Below are 12279 nucleotides of genomic sequence, written 5' to 3' on the forward strand. Positions count from 1 at the left end.
ATCACCTTTCCAAAAAGTGATTCTGAAAAGAAATAAAAAATACACATGCTTTATAATTAAAGCCTATTGCTTTTCTGGAGATGGCAACTGATAGGCAGAGAGAATACTACAAAAGCTAAACTCTCAGCTCTACAATCAGTAGAATTCTTGAATGCAAATATTTTTCTCTCTTTGGCAGCTGCCACTAAGCATACACATAGCTCTGCAACCATCACAGCACATGCTGCCTTTACTCCAGCTAGCGGGTAGGTTATATGGGGAGTAGCGTAATAGTCAGGCTGCAGGATCTGACATACTGTGATAAGAGAGGTCACAGGAGATAATAGGACAGTAATCAGGACTGTTACTGCAGTGATGGGATACAGCAGCAGACAGAGGACACAAATCCACAGGAAACTAGGTTTTGTTAGCTCCGCTGCTCACAGAATAATTTGTTTCCCTTGTGTTTTACAGATTTGAATACTAATATTTCTGTACATTGCAGCTTTGATCACTGTGTTAAATGTAGCTCTACTGAATAAAAGGATTCGTTTGGCCAGATTGGCATGCTTATGACTGTGATATGAAGAGAACTTGAGGCAAAAACCTTTGAAGATCAAGTACATGCTCTATTTTATAGGCTGAATTGGCAGTAGTAGTTGAAGGTGGTTTATATCACGTATATAGTTTACAGCATGATACATAATACTTCTGCAGTTTAGTATAAGGACTGTAAACATTTTTAGATTACTTCAATTTCTCTTGCTGTTAAAAGGGGCAATACCACTCTCTCCTTACTGAAAAGGCTAAGAAGTCAGGCAGCAGCAGCACTCACGTTGCTTCACAAGCAGCTGGATTTGAGAAGCAGATGGCACAACCACAAAAATGAGGAAGGGACAGGGGGAACAAGATCAGCCCTTTTGGTTATAGCCCATACTCCACACTGGTTTCAGCAGATCATCAAACCACAACCATGAGGTTTCAGGGCACAGTTAAGCTGATCTAATGGCCAGCCAGTGCCCAAAGGATTCACTGCCAGCTGTGCATCCCCCGTGCCAGCTCTAAAGCACATTCCATATCACACTGAGACAACTCAATTCGATTTTTAGTTCCCTTCTCACTTAAATTCAGGAAACTAAAATGATAAAAAACCAAAATTAATTTGAATAGACTTGACAAAAAATTAGATTAAACCAATAGCAAGTGCAGGAAGAGATATGGGTAGGAGAAGCTGTTTGGAGCCATTCCTCTCAGTAGCAACTAAGCAGCTCAAATACAATATGAAATGACAACCCCATAAAGGACAAGTGACTATAACATCTCAACCTCTGTGAGGTTTGAAATTATCTTATGAAGGAAGGGTAAAATGTTTAATGGCAAGTTTCTCCTTTTTAATCTTTGCTAGGTCATGCCTAACCTACACAAACAATTTTTTTCCCACCACACTGCAGTGTAAACAAACAACAGCAATGAGAAGGACCAAAACGTTAACATTTCTTTTGTGCCACTAAAGAAGCTTTTGTTTTTCCAGTCATTCCCAGCACCCTTTCGAAAGGTTCCCACAGCCCGTGTAAACAGCCACAAGCTGAGCGGGATGACTGTATGTACCTCCTACATAGGCAGGCAGCAACCACAGCATGCAGCTCCCCTCACTAGACAGCCACACATCCACCCCATGACAGGGGACAACACCCACCTCTACCCTTCAAACAAAACTCCTGCCTGTGCTCCTGAGTCACACTGGGTGCTATCTAGTGCTCCCACCAGATCAAATGTCAGTAATGGTGGAGCTGAAGTTTGACCCTCAGTTACTTCACTATCAGCCCACCTATTTTCTGTAGCACATCAGGAGTTTTTTTATTTCAAAATAGTCAAGCATAACAGTGTTCAAAGCACAAATAACAACAGATTCACCATGGCAATAAGCTATAAAGCTGGGAATACAACACCTGAAATCATAGAATCAAAGAATGGTTTGGGTTGGAAGGGATCTTAAAAGTCGTATAACTCCAACCCTTTTGCCATGGGCAGGGACACCTTCCCCTATACCAGGTTGTTCAAAGCCCCATTCAGCCTGACCCTGAAGATAGGATGAAAACACAGGACATCCTGGAAACAAATTAAATGTAACTGTGCATGTCAAAGTTGTTTTGCTACAGCAAACCATGTCTAAGAACTGCCCTAGTTGTAGTGCACTCAGGTATGTAAAACTTGCAAATTTAAGTTAAACATCTGGACAATCTAAGGAAGCAGCCATTATGCAGATAACCAAGGTTATTAACAAACACTTCTGCATTATAATATTGCAAAATGTAAAGTTCAGCCACCTGTGTATTAGAACCCACCTAAGATATTATTCATAGAACCTCTTTCACACATAGAATCACTCCCCTGAAGACACAGTGTCAAAACACAGAATGACCACCATGTTACTAAGGGGCTACCAAAGCCTGCATGCTACTCTTGAAATGGTTCATGAACATCGAGTGGCCCCTCAGGGCCATGTATCACACAGCTGGTAGTGTGGAGCAAGTGCAGGGCAACACAAAGTCCAGCAAGCTGGAAGTCGAGCAGTGACCAAGTCTAGCGCTTACTCAGACCACAGACAGCAAGGTCAGAAACCACCTGCTACCACAGATAACACAATGAACACACCATGAAAATGGAGGGATATAACTGCCCCCTTCCACCAGAGGTTTGTCACAAGGGTTGTGTCTGCCCCATCTTGGCTACACAGACAAGTTTAAATACAGGCCAGGTGGATGAAGCATAGCAGGTTGAATCATTGTCCCCCTCTTCCTCAAGTCTTGCAGTGAATAGCAAGTTAGGAGAGAAGCATGGTGCCCCAAACAAATTGATTATTTCAAATTCATTCCTGCTGAAAGAAAGAATTGGGCCTGGTATTTACGCACGTGGAGAAAGAAACAGTGTCAAAAGTTTCCTGGTTAAAAAAAAAATAAAACCACTAAAAACCACAGCAACTGTCTTAGCACGATTTAAAGGACGCTGAAGATGCCCTCAAGATCTATAAAAACTGTCACTATTGTACTCTGTAGTAAAGAAAAAAAAGAGTAACCTGTCATTGCAGTGATCCACCCACTCAGAGAAATGCCACAGATCTGCAGACATACTCATCAGCTCTGGCAACAGCAGATGAAACTGCCACAGCAGAACTCAGAAACAAACATTAAAAATAACTTAGACAAGGGTATCTCCAGGATCACAGTTTCAGGGCCCTTTTCTGTTGTGCTAGATCATCTCTTGCTTTGAGTATCATTGCATGAATTAAAACAAAATAACAAGACATAAACAGCAAGAGAAGTAGACACTCATGGCAAAGTGCAGGTTTACTGGCCCAAGCTCAGGGCCATAAGTAGCACAGCTTAGCAAAGAGACAATAGTGAAGCAAAGGTGAAGACATCCTGTTTTCAACTGAGATTCAACACTATGCCAAGCTGTGTGGGGTCACATTTGCCACAAAAGATGAGTAACATTTCCTCAGAGAGGTCTGAATCCATAGCTGTAGTTTTGGTTATTGGTATTTAATGGTTATGGCCTTGAACACTAAAGAAAATACTCTTTAGAATATTCTAAAGCCTTATTAGGGAATGAAGAAGTCAATGAAAGCAATGTACTCACTAGTGTCAGGTCTAGCAAAGAAATGCTAGATTTTGCAGCTACTGCAATCGCTAGCGAGTAACTTCTCAAGCATGAAGTATGCTACAATGCTGAAAAGGCTTGCACTTGCCAGGGAACACACTGAGCAGCTTACCCTCCTAATAAGGGAACTTGGGGAAAAGCTTGAAACCTTTTCTTCCCCATTGGCTTATGATGCTTCGGGCTTGTTAGTCATTTAGTAAGACAAGTAGCTTGTCCTGAAGTAGCCTGTTCAGTTCTGAAAACACTGTGACTATTTTCATTACTGCAGATATATATGGACACACATTCTATCCCATAAAGCATATCATATATTTTACATAAAGACAGTAATAACCTTTCATAAGCAATTTTGCAATACAGCTAAATAACTCCTTATAAGCATAGGCAGATCCTGCATGCTAGAGCAGATCTAAATGTAAAGTTTCACCTTTAAGAAAACACGGTAGACTTTATACTGAAAAGCACATGCTCCAAAAGTATCCACCAGCATCTGTGAGAACACAGAGCTAATGCGTGCAGTAAGGACATTGTGACGGTCAAAGAGGGCAGAGTTTAAGTAGACACTGTCAACAACACACACCCAGGGTTTGCAGTTCCTGTCCTTCTGAAATTCATAGCAGTTGCCACAACCTACAAGAACATAAAGCCACAGCTGAGTAGCTCTGACTCTGCATGACCAAATTAAGGAGTTCTTCAATCTATCAAAAGGACCCACCAAAACTTCACATGCAATTGCGTCTCCATCACCACCCTTAAGTTCTCTGATAAACCCACCAAGGAAACACACAGGAGAAGTCTTTGGTAACCTGCAACAAGTAAAGGTCAACTCCCACATTCCAAGCCATCCAGAGCAACATTTCTAAAGAGCGAAGTGCTGAAGAGGGAGAACAACAAGCTCTGACACTGGACCAAAAAGTTGAGTAACAGGAGAAGGGTACATAGGAACAACTACAATGATTATCTCAGAATCAGTTCAGATTTTTTATTTTCAAAGAGAGACTCATGTAAAGAGGGAGAACTGGAAGAGAAAAGATTTAATTTATTATTACAGCCCAGGATACTGGAGTGGCAAGACTCATTGATTGAGGTTTATGAAGAGTTTAAGAGGAAATCATTGCAACTCTACTGCAATCGTCCTCTAACCTCCCACTCACCACAGCTCCAGCTCCACAAGGCCAGGTCTCACCACAGCACACGCACACCTCTCAGCTCCACCCTAGGGCAGCCCTCCTGCCTCGTTAAGGAGCCAGATCTTGTGCTTAGAAAGTGTTCAGCAGTACACCCTGCCCTCTGAGTGCACTTCATCTCAGCCTGCCCATGCTGAAGAGTTCCTAGACTTCCCAGTGCTATTTCTCCAGAGAAGTATCAGGCAGGTCACGCCATCCACACCACTGAAAGGTTTTCAAGCTAAAAAGCACTTCAAAACATTCACACTTTGGACAACTTTGAATAGTCAGCCTTTGAACAGGAAGTATTACTTAACTACCTCAGAACTGTCCCTCTGCTGTAAGCAGCCACCCAGTCTCAGGTCACAAGACAAATTAGATTCACCTAGGCCAGCTTAGCCAGGCACCACCTGTAACAGGCTTCCCCGATACTGGAGCTGCTAGAAAGCAGTCTTGTGTGATGGACCCATCAGAAACACAGACCATGTAATTTCAAGAAAACCCATTCCTTTCCCCTCCAAATCCCAATGACCCCTGCCCACACAACATCTAAGGAACATCAATATCTTAATCAGTTTCATAACAATGTATTTGGTTTACAAAAATCCAAACAGCCCTCAACCTCTTAAGAGAGTATTAAAGGGAAACTGGTTTTCTTTTTTTAAATATAAGCTGAGGTGAATAGCATTGCAAAATGTATCATACTGGTGTAACTCTAAATTACAGCCAAAACTGAAAACAGCATATAGTTTTTTGTTTGGTTGGGGTTTTTTGCTTGGTTGTTTTATATTTTAATTAAAACATCCCTCACTTCTCTATTTTATGGCCATATTTGTGGCTGGTCAGAAAACTAGACAAATTCTACTAGTTCATAGTGCAACAGCCACCACTGATCATGCTGAAGAGAGTCAGGCTGGGAAAAAGCTGTTTGAGAGCAAGTCTTGCTGTTGCAGCTACTTGGGAGCACACAGCTACTAAAACCATCACAGCAGAAGTGTGCCACCAAAGCAGCACACACCAACACTCTTCATCCTCCAGCACAAAGCAAAGCCAACTGTCCCAGCTTAAGACTCAGGGCAAAGCTCACCTGAACTAAGCAAGCTAGTTTTGGACAATATTTCACACACCTCCTCTTACCAACCACCTGTGGATGTTGTATTCTCTAGCTGATGGTAACATCTTCAATTGCCCCAGCAAATGGGAAAAGATGTCTGCTGGTAGGTTAAACATGACATTATAGAAAAAAATGCATTGTTTCACCCTTGTAAAAATAACTGCAATTATTTCAGAGAACACCGAGAAAACAAAATAGAGAAGAGCTACTGAATTGCACAGATCTGTCTATTTAGCAAAAATGAGAGCAGTCTTGAGGAGATGAAAACACATTTTTTGCTATAGTGAGCATGAACAAGACTGAATGCAGTAGTTCCTTTGACATTCCTTACTTTTGAAGTACTTGACCTTACAGACATAAATCATGTTCACATTACTAACAAAAAAACCCATCAAGGATCTATTTGAAAGTACCTGACTGCAGTGTATGCACTGATACAGGACAAACACTGGAGTAGCTGGCAAGAACCACTGGTGGAAAGACCTAGGCAGGATTCACAACATTACAACAGTTTAATTGCTCCCATTCCCTCTTCCTGCCCAAGAAATGTCCCCTCACAAGTGAGCCACAATGCCTCTCGCATTTGTTACAGCCAAAAAACATTTTGCTTATGCAAAGTTCTCAAAGAAGAAAAGCAAATGTGTACTCTAAGATTTAAGTAAGAGCCTAATCAAGCTGTTATATTTATTTATTGATGTTGGCTGAACAGAGAAGGGAGCCAAAAATTGATTACTTCATTATTTCACCAATAATCTTTATAAAGTGAAAGATGGAGAACCACGTTTCATTTTCTATTAAATGCAAAACTGTGACAGGTGAGCAGTGGACAGGGATTTAATATTCTTCCTCCCTCCTAACATAGGAATAAGAAGGTACCCAATATACCTGACATGTTTATTCAAAACCAGTCACTTCAAAACAAGGACTTGTCCACTCCTCCCTCAAAGCCACCAAACATGTTCACCCAAGAGGAAGCCACTAAGGGTTGCCAAATGTACAGAAATGACACAGCCCTAAAGTACACACTGATAGCAACCGGAAGGGTGTTCTAGGACGGGGACCTGTAAGCACCTAGAGCTGCCTACAGTCTTTTGCAGACACCCACTGCTGACCACTGAGACACACAGGAGACTGGGCTAAACTGTCCTTGTTTGATTTAGCCAGAAGAGCCTGAGTAGTAACCACCACAAAGCAAGACCAAGAAGTTTGTTGACAATAAGTCAGCTTCCATGCCTCCATGGTTCTAGATCTTCATCAAACAAATACCTGAAATCTTTGTAGCCTTTGCTGTCACAAGAGACTATCTTGATGTCCATAGCAGTGATCCAGGTAAACAGATTTTGTCTATCCCGTGAATAGATAGAGCATTTCAGTACTGAACCATCCATCAGTTTCCACAAATTCACTAAAGCACAATACCTTGTTGTGGAAGAGCATTTTCATGAGCAATTACATGCAATGTTTATTGTGTCTTTCCAGAATTACCTGACATACACAGTCCACATACAACAAGGCTGAAGCAGGTCTGCAGGCAAGGTCTTTCTGCTACTTCTATTTCAAATGTAACGTACATATAGTCAGTTAACAAGCATGTGCTCTTCACAAAAAGATTCAGAAGATTAAATATGTTCATTAAATACAGCCTGAATTTTAAAAACTCTGTTTACTTCAAAGAGACAGAAGAGTAGCATTCCTCTCTATTCAATAACATTGCCTGGCCTAAATCATCACACACCATTCCTTTCTTTTCTTGATTCAGAGACAAGAAATTCCATTGAAGTACTTAACAAAACTTTTGCAAAATACCACGTGTGTACATAATAAAGGGAAGTTAATTTGTCAGTCTAAGTCTAAAGATAAAAAGGAATTCTCTCCCTAAACTGAAAAGCTATTTATTGTAAAAATCTTTCCTGACAGTTAATGGAAATGAAAATCACATACTTTCTGATAAACATTTGTTTCCAAACAGACACCGTTGTACTAGTAAATTATTCAGCTTGAACAAAGGACCTACACTGATTAGATATAAACTGCAATAGGAGGAAAAATCTAAATCTTGACAAAAATAATTTCAAAATCATGAAGTGATATATCTTTTTGAGACATTTATGAACCTGGAACACCAACAAGAATGCATAATTGCCATCAAGAGACAGAACTGGGCTGCCATTAACAACTGGATAATGATGGAGAAGGGGAAGATTTAAGTTTGGGACTAGGAAGTACCTTAAAACAAATGTAATCACCACACGAAAAAAGGACATAATGTCATTTAGCTCCTGTAGATATTAAATACAGCATAGAATTGACCACCTCCTTAACACTGTGTCCTAAAGAGAATGCACCTTCCTTTCCTAACCTCTGAGTTCTGCAATCAAGAAAAGCTAGGAGTGAAGCAAATCGAGAGTTCAACTTCTTTTACACCCCTTTTTAAAACAGCAGTGATGAGAGAAAGCTTAAGATAGGAGATACTTCAGACTAAAGAAAATGAATGTTCTTACCTTCAAACTTGGTCTCAAAATTAAACTGTGAAAGATCAGGTGCCCTGCCTACCTTTAAAATTCCTACAAATGTCTAGGTTTTCCCAAGTTTTCAGAGCTGTCTCCTTCTCAGTAGAATGTACAAGTACACAGCTGGGAAACAGGCAGTAACTGCTCTCAAAAGTGTAGCACAAACTGAAGGACAGAGCAAGCATCCATAGCTGGAATTCTGGAGTATGGCCTTCTGTTCACACCCATGTATTTTAGAGCTTCAGCAACTGTGTACATTTCTGCTACATTTTCCTCTGCTTTCAATTGCATCTGTTAAAGAAAGCACAGGAGAGCAGGCGCCTAGCAACTGGCCCACAGGATGTTCACAAGCTGTACACTCTTACTTTAATGAAAAACCAGACAAATCCTACAACCTTCCCCTTCAAAGTATTTCTAGACTCCTTCCAGGAAGATGTGGAGAGGACTCATGCAAACAACAGTTTCCACACAGAGTTACAGTTTCTGGATCTCTGTCTGAACACTGTCTCATCAAATAAACGACATTCAACCTACTCCCTTCATTTTTTAGTTCATCCTCCTCATATGTAACAAATTACTGTATAAATTTAACACCCGAATAGTACAATTTAACGCTAGCAGACACAATTGTTTCCTCCCCGACAAACCACTGAGGCGTTTTTTTCAGTTAAGAGCAAGTTAAGATACTCTATTAAAACAATTTAAGTTTTGATACAGTTTTTGCTCAGCGGGAAATTATGCACGCGGCAGAAATGCTAAAAAGCAAAGCAAAACAGAACCCAAGCAAAGAGAGTCCCATTCCCAAACGAGACCCTTCGTTCCCCAGTCACGGAGTAAGGTCTGGAGTAAGAGCAAGAGCACTTGCTCGTGCCTCGTGAAGCAGCAACTACTCCGATAAACAGGAAGAGCCAAAACTACTCCTGGCTTTTAAAACGCATTAAAAACACTTTACATGGAAACTAAGCAACTCTTTAATAACGTTTTTCCGCGACAAGAAGAGCTGCATTTTCCACCCAAGTGTTATGTAAATGAGCGGGCAGGAGGCAGCCGCGGGGTCTGTTAGGAGCCACTCAACCCTACAGAGAAAAGAAGGAAAACGGGGGAGCGGGGTGGGGGATGTTTGAAAGCCTCGGGGATCACAGCACCGCGGCCGTGCGCTCCGCTCCCAGCCTTGCACAACTTTCCGCCGCGGCAGTTCCGCTCGGCTCCCCGGGCGGGGACGGGACGAAGGGGTCCGAGCCCTCCAGCCGCCCGCCCGCCGCCTTTGTTCGCGGGGGCCGCCGCTCCCGGCACAAAGCGGGCGGCAGAACTTGCGGAGGAGACCTCGGCCCTCCCCGGGGGCCGCGGCGGAGCCCCCCCCGCCCCGTCTCGGCGGCGGGCGGGAGAGGCGCGTGGACCGCGGGGCACCAGACCGTGCGCGGCCGGCAACGTGAGCCGCATGGGAAGCGGCAGCGGCCAGCGCCTTGCCCCCCGCCCCGGCCCCCTGCCCGCTCCGCCGGCAGCCCCGGGGCACCCAGCCCCTTCCCAAGGCGGCTCCTCCCGCTCGCACTCACTTTTCGGGACGGGCTCCGCTGGGCTCTCCCTCCGCTCGCGGCGCGCGCGCCTTCCCGCCGGCAGGGCGATGTGGTCGGCGAGGCGGAGCCCCCCTCTCCCGGCGGGATGGGGTCCGCTGTCCCCCCCTGCCCCGGGGCTGCCGCCGGGGGCCGGGTGACTTCAAGGGGGCAGGCGGGTCCAGCCCCCCCCCGCCCCGGGCGGGCTGCGGACTGGTGGCCCTCGAAGAATCCCCCCGGTTGCGGGTGTCCCGGCGGCGGATCAGGTGCGCCGCCGCGTCCTCTCACATGGAGCCGCCGCCTCGCCGCCCCTCGGCGCCCCCCGGGCCGGTCCCCGCGCCGCCGCCGGCCGGGAGGAGAGTGGCTCGGGCCGCGGCCCCCGCCCCGCTCTCCCTCTCATGCACTGCGGGCGCCGCCGGGCCCCGGCTCCAGCGGCGGGGGGGCCGTCAGGGCCCCAGCCGGGCGGCGCGGCGGGGCAGCCGGGCGGCGGGGCTCGGCGCCGCGGCCGCTCCGCTCTGCGGCATGTGGGGGGAGCGGCGGCGCGGGGCGCTGGGCGGCGGGGCAGGGCCGGGCCAGGGGCGCCGGGCGCGGTGAGGGGAGCGGCGGCAGCAGCGCCCCGGGATCCGCTCGCTTCCTGCGGCGCCGGGAGGGGGCGGGGAGGGCGGGCGGGAGAGGGAGCGAGCGCGGCGGCGGCGCGGGCGGATGACAGCGGTAACCCGGCAACGGGGCCCGCCCCGCCCCGGTGGTGGCGCGGGGCGATGATGCCGAGGGCGGGCGAGGCGGAGCCGCGCAGGTCCCGCCGCGGCCGCGCGGTTCAGCCCGGGACAAGGGGGCGGCCCCACGTCCGTCCCGCCCGTCCCCGCCATGGGAACGGCAGGTGCTGCGGCGATCCCGGTGTGCGCCGCTCAGTGCTCGGCCGCTGCTCGGTTTGTCCGGGGACCGGCGGTGGGAAGTGCTGGTCACCCTCGGTGCTTCCAGAAACCGCAGCTCACCTGTCCCCAGCAGCACTTTGTCGGTCGGGCACCGAGCGCCGCGAACCCAGTAACGGGAGTAATGGTTACCCCGTCCCTGCTCTCCGAAGGCTAAACCAAGTATTAATTACAGGAGCCTCTAACAGAATCACAGAATCAGTTCGGTTGGAAAAGATCCCTGAGCTTATCGAGTCTAACCTGTGGCCGAACACCACCATGGTCAACTAGATCATAGCACTAAATGCCACATCCAATCATTCCTTAAACACCATTAGGAACTCCGCCACTTCCCTGGGCAGCCTCTTCCAATGTCTAATTACCCTTTCTGTGAAGAAATTCCTTCTAGCGTCCAAGCTGAACCTCCCCTGGTACAGCTTACAGGTCCTCTCATCCTGTCACTGATTGCCTGGGGGAAGAGGCTGACCCCCACCTGTCTACACCCTCCTTTCAGGCAGTTGCAGAGTGATAGGGTCATCCTGAGCCTTCTTCAAGCTAAACAACTCCAGCTCCCTCAGCCACTCATCACAGGACTCTTGTTCCAGTTTATTGCGGAGTCGTGGCCATCGCACAAAAGCCCCGCTAGGCCTCCTTTGGTTCGTGATGCTGAATATGGAGCACTGTTCAACAAACGACAAGGTGAAAACGGAATGCTTAATTGTCGATCATTAAGCGTGTGGGAGGCCGAATGTAGCACCTAGCCTGGGTGCTGAGAAAAGCTTAGGCCTAAGGAAGAAAGGAAAAAAGTGGCATTTGACTGTGTTGCCATCATAAAACACATACAACAAGAAGAAAATTAAAGTTACTCGTGTACCTTAGGTCTGGAGTTTCGTTCCTTTTGAGTGCTGGTCTTTGCCATGTCCGGGTATCCCCAGGCAGATGTTGGCTGCTCTGCCCAGACCTCACGCCAGCTCTGGGCCGTGGGCTGTCTGACTGAACTAAAAGCCTTCCAATTGCCCACTAGCTTTTTCCTGTCTGCTATTCAGTTTTAATTCTGCCTCTTATTCTCCATCATCTTCTGCTCGGTGTTTCTTCACCCTTTCCTGTTTCCTTGTTTACCTGATTTTGCTTTTCTCGTGTATTGAAAACAGATGTTTGAGCTTACATGAGTCTCCAAACCTCTCCCATGTCCCCACTGGGACAATGCAGCAGAGAAGCACTCTCACTCTTGAGAGCTGCAGGCAGGTGCCTTCCTCACCACCTGAAAGTCCACACAGCCATTCTTGCCTAGCTTATGCTTTTTGTAACAAATTGGCAAGCGGTGCTTTTGCAGACAGCAGCCTCCTTCACTAGTGATCCCTGCTTCCCCACAGAACATCACTCACATTTTCC

At 46.5% G+C, this 12279-nt stretch overlaps 1 protein-coding gene across 3 annotated transcripts in view; it reads right to left on the reverse strand.

Annotated features, from left to right (window-relative positions):
• Positions 1-10433, reverse strand: part of FBXW7 (F-box and WD repeat domain containing 7) — a 179150-nt gene extending 168717 nt beyond the window's left edge. Inside the window, exons 1-2 of one of the 3 annotated variants that reach the window (XM_069013488.1) lie at positions 9983-10433; positions 8473-8720 (exon numbers count right to left, since the gene is read on the reverse strand). The gene's annotated coding sequence lies outside the window, so the exon portion shown is untranslated. Of the gene's footprint in view, positions 1-8420; positions 8721-9982 lie in introns of all 3 variants that reach the window. The other 2 variants (XM_069013487.1, XM_069013482.1) reach the window with 2 other exon arrangements.
• Positions 10434-12279: the final 1846 nt, after the last annotated feature.

The sequence above is a fragment of the Aphelocoma coerulescens genome, chromosome 4 (genome assembly GCF_041296385.1).
Source record: "Aphelocoma coerulescens isolate FSJ_1873_10779 chromosome 4, UR_Acoe_1.0, whole genome shotgun sequence".
Classification (NCBI taxonomy): Eukaryota; Metazoa; Chordata; class Aves; order Passeriformes; family Corvidae; genus Aphelocoma; species Aphelocoma coerulescens.